Raw genomic sequence first — 8039 nt, forward strand, 5'->3', positions numbered from 1 at the left:
TTTTACTATGCCAGAATCATTGTTTGAAGACTTAAAGAAAGCATCAAAAGCTGATTAATTAGAAATGAACAGAACAGAAAGGAAAAATAAGGGACATGGGGCAAGTTACTTCTTAGACATCAGCTAATTCCATTTTTATAATAATTAAAGACCATAATTAATATCAGAGTTGACTGATGGAGTTTTTAAAGGTTAATAAAAGAACTCCAGGAAGCTAACAAAGATCTTGCAAAGTAGAAGCGTGAACCAAAAAGAAACTTGCGCATTAAGCTTAATTACATTCAGAAAAGAATTCAGTCTTCACACAGTGGTTAGATGAAGAGAAAAAAAAGGTAGCTTACATTTATTCAGTAGATCTGGATACAATCAGCTTCATAATAGAAAGCACTTTCTCATCACTGGTTCTTTGTAGACACATTTCTATGTGGAATAGAAATGTCTGCGTGCAAGCGAGATGAAAGCCCAGAGTCCCTCTCTTGGGGGAGATGGGCAGTAATTAAATTTGAATAATAAATAAATAAATGAGAGCTGCATTCTGCAGCACCTCCTGCTTGCAGGTGTGCCCAAGAGGTAAAATGGAGTTTGTTAAACTCCATTTTCCTTCAGCAAAGGATCGTTACCTTGTCGTGGTGCTGGAGCTTGAGCACCTCCATGATGCCATGAGCTAAACCGTGAAGGGCCACCCAAGACGGGAAGGTCATGACAGAGAGGTCAGACTAAATGCGATCCCTGGGGAAGGTAATGGCAACCCACCTCAGTATTCTTGCCGCGAAAACTAAATGGATCAGTACAACCAGAGATATGTCGGTATACCATCGGAAGGTGAGACCCCCAGGTCGGAAGATGGTCAAAATGCTACTGGGGAGGAACAGAGGATGAGCTCAACTAGCCCCAGACGTGATGACGCAGCTAGCTCAAAGCCGAAAGGACGGCTAGCGGCCGACGGTGCTGGTGGTGAACGGCGAATCCGATGTTCTAAGGATCAACACACCATCGGAACCTGGAATGTAAGATCTATGAGCCAGGGCAAATTGGATGTGGTTATTGGTGAGATGTCAAGATTAAAGATAGACATTCTGGGCGTCAGTGAACTGAAATGGACTGGAATGGGCCACTTCACATCAAATGACCACCAGATCTACTACTGCGGACAAGAGGACCACAGAAGAAATGGAGTAGCCTTCATAATTAATAGTAAAGTGGCTAAAGCAGTGCTTGGATACAACCCAAAAAACGACAGAATGATCTCAATTCGAATTCAGGGCAAGCCATCTAACATCACAGTGATCCAAATATACGCCCCAACCACAAATGCTGAAGAAGCTGAAGTAGAGCAGTTCTATGAGGATCTGCAGCACCTACTGGACAACACGCCTAAAAGAGATGTTATTTTCATCACAGGAGACTGGAATGCTAAGGTGGGCAGTCAAATGACACCTCGAATTACAGGTAAGTATGGTCTGGGAGAACAAAACGAAGCAGGACACAGGCTGATAGAATTTTGCCAAGACAATTCACTCTGCATAACAAACACTCTCTTCCAACAACCTAAGAGACGGCTTTATACATGGACTTCACCAGATGGACAACACCGAAATCAGATTGATTACATCCTTTGCAGCCAAAGGTGGCGGACATCTGTACAGTCGGTAAAAACAAGGCCTGGAGCTGACTGTAGTTCAGATCACGAACTTCTTCTTGCACAATTTAGGATCAGACTAAAGAGATTAGGGAAGACCCACAGATCAGCTAGATATGAGCTCACTAATATTCCTAAGGAATATGCAGTGGAGGTGAAGAATCGATTTAAGGGACTGGACTTAGTAGATAGGGTCCCGGAAGAACTCTGGACAGAAGTTGGCAGCATTGTTCAGGAGGCGGCAACAAAATACATCCCAAAGAAAGAGAAAACCAAGAAGGCAAAATGGCTGTCTGCTGAGACACTAGAAGTAGCCCAAGAAAGAAGGAAAGCAAAAGGCAACAGTGATAGGGGGAGATATGCCCAATTAAATGCAAAATTCCAGAGGTTAGCCAGAAGAGATAAGGAATTATTTTTAAACAAGCAATGCGCGGAAGTGGAAGAAGACAATAGAATAGGAAGGACAAGAGACCTCTTCCAGAAAATTAGAAACATTGGAGGTAAATTCCAGGCAAAAATGGGTATGATCAAAAACAAAGATGGCAAGGACCTAACAGAAGAAGAAGAGATCAAGAAAAGGTGGCAAGAATATACAGAAAACCTGTATAGGAAGGATAACAATATCGGGGATAGCTTTGACAGTGTGGTCGGTGAGCTAGAGCCAGACATCCTGAAGAGTGAGGTTGAGTGGGCCTTAAGAAGCATTGCTAATAACAAGGCAACAGGAGACGACGGCATCCCAGCTGAACTGTTCAAAATCTTGCAAGATGATGCTGTCAAGGTAATGCATGCTATATGCCAGCAAATTTGGAAAACACAAGAATGGCCATCAGACTGGAAAAAATCAACTTATATCCCCATACCAAAAAAGGGAAACACGAAAGAATGTTCAAACTATCGAACAGTGGCACTCATTTCACATGCCAGTAAGGTAATGCTCAAGATCCTGCAAGGTAGACTTCAGCAGTTCATGGAGCGAGAATTGCCAGATGTACAAGCTGGGTTTAGAAAAGGCAGAGGAACTAGAGACCAAATTGCCAATATCCGCTGGATAATGGAAAAAGCCAGGGAGTTTCAGAAAAACATCTATTTCTGTTTTATTGACTATTCTAAAGCCTTTGACTGTGTGGACCATAACAAATTGTGGCAAGTTCTTAGTGGTATGGGGATACCAAGTCATCTTGTATGCCTCCTGAAGAATCTGTATAACGACCAAGTAGCAACAGTAAGAACAGACCACGGAACAACAGACTGGTTTAAGATTGGGAAAGGAGTACGGCAGGGCTGTATACTCTCACCCTACCTATTCAACTTGTATGCAGAACACATCATGCGACAAGCTGGCCTTGAGGAATCCAAGGCTGGAGTTAAAATCTCTGGAAGAAACATTAACAATCTCAGATATGCAGATGATACCACTTTGATGGCTGAAAGCGAAGAGGAACTGAGGAGCCTTATGATGAAGGTGAAAGAAGAAAGTGCAAAAGCTGGTTTGCAGCTAAACCTCAAAAAAACCAAGATTATGGCAACCAGCTTGATTGATAACTGGCAAATAGAGGGAGAAAATGTAGAAGCAGTGAAAGACTTTGTATTCCTAGGTGCAAAGATTACTGCAGATGCTGACTGCAGTCAGGAAATCAGAAGACGCTTAATCCTTGGAAGAAGAGCAATGACAAATCTCGATAAAATAGTTAAGAGCAGAGACATCACACTGACAACAAAGGCCCGCATAGTTAAAGCAATGGTGTTCCCTGTAGTAACATATGGCTGTGAGAGCTGGACCATAAGGAAGGCTGAGCGAAGGAAGATCGATGCTTTTGAACTGTGGTGTTGGAGGAAAATTCTGAGAGTGCCTTGGACTGCAAGAAGATCCAACCAGTCCATCCTCCAGGAAATCAAGCCAGACTGCTCACTTGAGGGAATGATATTAAAGGCAAAACTGAAATACTTTGGCCACATCATGAGAAGACAGGACACCCTGGAGAAGATGCTGATGCTAGGGAGAGTGGAAGGCAAAAGGAAGAGGGGCCGACCAAGGGCAAGATGGATGGATGATATTCTAGAGGTGACGGACTCGTCCCTGGGGGAGCTGGGGGTGTTGACGACCGACAGGAAGCTCTGGCGTGGGCTGGTCCATGAAGTCACGAAGAGTCGGAAGCGACTAAACGAATAAACAACACAACAATCCGCAAACCCAAGAAGAAGGAGGAAGTGGAAATCAGGTGACCCATGTGACATCCCACAAGCACAATAGAGTTGCGTTTACTAGAAAGACCCCCTTATGCTTATGAGACAATGCTGAGTTGACCCCTGATAATTCCAACAAAGATACATGTCTATAGGTCCTTGTGATCTAGTCAACAACCATTCATTTTATTACATTTTTAGATTGCTTAATTATGTTGTTGTTGTTTATTCATTTAGTTGCTTCCAACTCTTCGTGACTTCATGGACCAGCCCACGCCAGAGCTTTCTGTCAGTCGTCAACACCCCCAGCTCCCCCAGGAACAAGTCCATCACCTCTGGAATATCATCCATCCATCTGGCCCTTGGTCAGCCCCTCTTCCTTTTGCCCTCCATTCTCCCTAGCATCAGCATCTTCTCCAGGGTGTCCCGTCTTCTCATTATGTGGCCAAAGTATTTCAGTTTTGCCTTTAATATCATTCCCTCAAGTGAGCAGTCTGGCTTTATTTCCTGGAGGATGGACTGGTTTGATCTTCTTGCAGTCCAAGGCACTCTCAGAATTTTCCTCCAACACCACAATTCCAAAGCATCGATCTTCCTTCTCTCAGCCTTCCTTATGGTCCAGCTCTCGCAGCCATATGTAACTATGGGGAACACCATTGCTTTAACTATGTGGACCTTTGTTGTCAGTGTGATGTCTCTGCTCTTGACTATTTTATTGAGATTTGTCATTGCTCTTCTCCCAAGGATTAAGCGTCTTGTGATTTCCTGACTGCAGTCAGCATCTGCAGTAATCTTCGCACCTAGAAATACAAAGTCTTTCACTGCTTCTACATTTTCTCCCTCTATTTGCCAGTTATCAATCAAGCTGGTTGCCATAATCTTGGTTTTTTTTCAGGTTTAGCTGCAAGCCAGCTTTTGCACTTTCTTCTTTCACCTTCATCATAAGGCTCCTCAGTTCCTCTTCACTTTCAGCCATCAAAGTGGTATCATCTGCATATCTGAGATTGTTAATGTTTCTTCCAGCAATTTTAACTCCAGCCTTGGATTCCTCAAGTCCAGCATGTCGCATGATGTGTTCTGCGTACAAGTTGAATAGGTAGGGTGAGAGTATACAGCCCTGCCGTACTCCTTTCCCAATCTTAAACCAGTCCGTTGTTCCGTGGTCTGTTCTTACTGTTGCTACTTGGTTGTTATACAGATTCTTCAGGAGGCAGACAAGATGACTTGGTATCCCCATACCGCTAAGAACTTGCCACAGTTTGTTGTGGTCCACACAGTCAAAGGCTTTAGAATAGTCAATAAAACAGAAATAGATGTTTTTCTGAAACTCCCTGGTTTGATAATAATTAATCCTATTATTCCTTAATCCTTCTTTTCCAGATCTTGTTAGAGAACCATCCTTGGATATGTCCACTTTTTCCCTGAAAACTGGCCAGTGAAAGCAAGAAACAATTTCCAATTCTGTTCTTTGCCTTTCTTTTAAAAGAACAGCATTATAATTTAATCCATTTGTGTATTATTATTTCCTTAGCCATGGGCATTCCTTAAAATGCAAATATTTAAGGTAGGGGTAGGCTACCACAATATAGCTAGATTGGCAGCACTTAGCCAACATTGGCTGATCTCAGAAAGCTAAGCAGAACCAGAGCTGATTAGTACCCAGATGGTGACGACACGGGAAAAATCTCAGGGGTGTTGACTATACTGAGAAATAGGGAAAGCATCCAATAAAAAAAATGGGCAAATCAGTCATGTATTGTTTCCAAAGCAGTGATATGGATGGGTTCATGAAGCCACCAAACTGAGCACAACGGAAAGCACATGATCCATTCAGAAGTCCTGGAATGGTGGGGCCACCTGTATTAGCCACTTTTGCCTTGGGGTGGGGGGAAATAAATGCCTTAAGCCAAGACCATGCTGGCTGAGAGGACTGGGATTTTTAGTCCCCACAACACATCTGAGCAATAACATGCTTGATCTGATGGTCTACACCTCCCTGTTCTCTCCACCTAACGCTCCAGGGAGAAGGTAGCCTTGAAAAATATTTATAATTTCCTCCCAACTTTCTCTTCTACTTACTTCTCAAGGGACTGCTTTTGGCTTACTTGGGAGAGGGTACCTGGCAGTTCTCTGTTGATACATCTCATAGGGACATAAACAGCTGCAAAGAAAGTCTTGAGTCAATATTATAAAGAACTCTTAGAAAGCACTGGTGGTTGATGATGCAAACCACTGCCGATAACCATTTGGTTAGATATATAATATACAGCATCCCAGTACTCAACATCTTTGAGTGTTGTGACTGTATATTTCCTTAACAAGATAGCTGCTGTTAAATCTCATCCATATCTCCCTGGAAAAATTCTTTGTAGTTGGGCATTCCAAGAAGTTCCTTGTTGTAGGATCTCAGAGTGTCTTCCTTTGATGTAATTCCTATATAACAGAATTCTTGGTTGCACACATCATTAACTGATGTAAACTAGATCACATTCCCTGCCCGTTACTGCATGAAATGAAGCATTAATTTTATTTCTTCCACTTAAGCTCTCAACAAGTTCGTACCCCATTACTGCTTTGCTCTTCCACTTGACAGATGGCAAGTTCAGGTTAAGACAGGCTATATCAACACACATTTCTCTGGGTGGACGTGCTCTTACACATGCATACACTTTTTTTCACTGCCTGTTTCTAATCAGATTACACAGACCAGATTTTAGCATCTGTAAATTATTACGTTGATGCCACTATGATTTCTTATATTTTAAATGTTGTTTTGGCCCTAGTTAAACGCCTGTTCATATTACAAAATTCATTAGAATAGGAAAATCAGACTGCCAATTTCAGTAGCAGCTTCTGAGCTGAAATACGTTTATCTAATTCTCAAATTCCCCAAAGATGGAATGTGAGAATAAGTCTGTTAACTCAAAATGAATTCAATTCACCCTCGTTTGTAGGTGTAACATTCTGAAAGTGATTGTATATCATTACAATTCTCCACACACATACACACCCATCTCCTTTACAGCCCAAGAAACTAGGGAGGGTCCCTTCTGAGACATTTCCCATGCCCCTCTTCTTTCTGTGGGCTGAGATACTTTTTGCATGACAGTTGTCCAGTCTGTGGCTCTCCCTCCTGTCTCCCAGGGTCATTTCCAGAGACCATTACACCAGGATCGGGGCTGCCCATAGGGGCAGCCAATTTGATCACTACATAATTTTCTCCAGCTCAAGGACTGATGAACAGAACCTTAGGAAATCCCAAGGACCGTTTGCACAATTTTTGTGGAGGATCTTGTTTACCTGAGCTTTCCCCACCAATCTGCTCCGGGCCAGAGCTGTTAAGTTTGTGCAAGGGGCAAATAGGTGGGCAGGAAAAAATTCTTCTTACTCTGTCAGAGGGTGGGAATGCCCTGCTGGAGCTACAAAACTCTCCTTCTCTCCCTGGGAGAAAAAGACTTCTTTGTAAAAGTGGTTTGCATTCTACCCTGGGCAAAAGTCTCCCCCTTTCTTTGAAATTCAGGAGAAAGAAAAGGGCTTGACTTGCAGCCATGAAGTTTGCGGCTGCTTCTTGCTCCAAGCTGAACCGGACCAACTTTCTGGTCTTTGGAGACATTAATCAGAGCAGTATTTCTCAACCTTGGCCACTTGAAGATGTGTGGACCTCAACTCCCAGAATTCCCCAGCCAGCCATACACTGGATTAGAGCTGCCCATCTGAAAAGAGCAGTGATTAAAATCGTGAGTTAAGAGAGCAAAGGACGAGCTTGTAGGGAAGGGAGGGTGGAAAAACTACAAAGAAAAACATTACTTTGGCACCATTTGACCTTCCTGCAATTACCTCATTAGTTCTGGGGGTTTGACTTCAATTGGACTGCGCATGCTCTCTTTGGGAGGTGTTTGCCAACAGCCAAGGATTTAACCAAACAGACCTTTCACCTTGCATTTCTTGAGCAATCTGATTAGATAAAGAGACACTTAAACAATACTTGGAGAGATTTCTCAGTGGCCTCACCCACCCAAAGCTGACTTGGACCAGACCTGGAAGTTGCAGGGCACAGGGAACTCTGTTTGTGCACAGGGGCAAGGCCATCCAGAGGACTGCTAAGAGTAAACCCATGGGGAACGGTTTCTTGTTAATGCAACTATCAAAAGGACAAATCTGGCTGAACTGAAGGAAGCCCCGTGGGGCTTCTAGTCCCACGTCGTTAGACTTG

This window comes from Candoia aspera, chromosome 5 (assembly GCF_035149785.1).
Source record: "Candoia aspera isolate rCanAsp1 chromosome 5, rCanAsp1.hap2, whole genome shotgun sequence".
NCBI lineage: Eukaryota > Metazoa > Chordata > Lepidosauria > Squamata > Boidae > Candoia > Candoia aspera.